This window comes from Bison bison, unplaced genomic scaffold (assembly GCF_000754665.1).
Source record: "Bison bison bison isolate TAMUID 2011002044 unplaced genomic scaffold, Bison_UMD1.0 scf7180017864205, whole genome shotgun sequence".
In the NCBI taxonomy this organism is placed as follows: domain Eukaryota; kingdom Metazoa; phylum Chordata; class Mammalia; order Artiodactyla; family Bovidae; genus Bison; species Bison bison.
The window spans coordinates 1,417,928-1,418,784 of record NW_011494777.1 but is presented as its reverse complement, the minus strand read 5'-3'; positions in this window follow the sequence as shown (position 1 = coordinate 1,418,784).

Genomic DNA, 857 nt, shown 5'->3' with positions numbered 1-857 from the left:
GGTTAAAGTCCTTGAATGTGAATCTTGGAGCATGATTTAAGAGTATAACTTCAATATAAATTCTTTTAGCTCCCCTGGATTTTGCGAGACTAGAGAGCTGACCTCTACTGTCTGGACAAGCACCAGCCCTTCTGCACCTCTGAATCGCAGGATTTTGCCCTACTCTAAGTTAGAAGTAACAATGCCCTTTTCACTTTTATTTATTTTTGGTTTCTTTTGGACCTCTTTGGAAGTATCTGTTATCTGCAGAGCCAGAATTTCTAAAAACTCACTTTTGAAATGCCACAAAAATAAGATAAAGCGTGGTGGACTGTATCCTGCTGTACTCTGACCAAGGATGGACTGTGAAGCACATTGAAAGAAACAGCCCTAATTGGGAGTTCAGTTTCGTTAGATAATGAGTCTGATTCTCTCTGGTCGCAAGCGTCTCTCTCCCTGGGGCAAGGTCAGCGTCTCTGCTATTCCGCTCTCCGGTGGTGCAAAGGCTGAGTTTAAGCTTTTGTGATTTCCTTCATTGCCTCTTTGAGAAAACAATTGGTGCTGTAAGTAACGAGTTAAATGTGCTTATTGGGGAGTTAGAATACTGGATTGTCAACCAAAATGTTTCTTTCCATTCATCATGCTGGCCCCATTCCAAATTAGTACTGAGATCCCATTTCTACACACCTCTATGCTGTGAGGAGTTTTCTGCGGCCAATAACCATGGATAAGAATATATATGGAATTTAGAAAGATGGTAACAATAACCCTGTGTACGAGACAGCAAAAGAGACACTGATGTATAGAACAGTCTTATGGACTCTGTGGGAGAGGGAGAGGGTGGGAAGATTTGGGAGAATGGCATTGAAACATGTAAA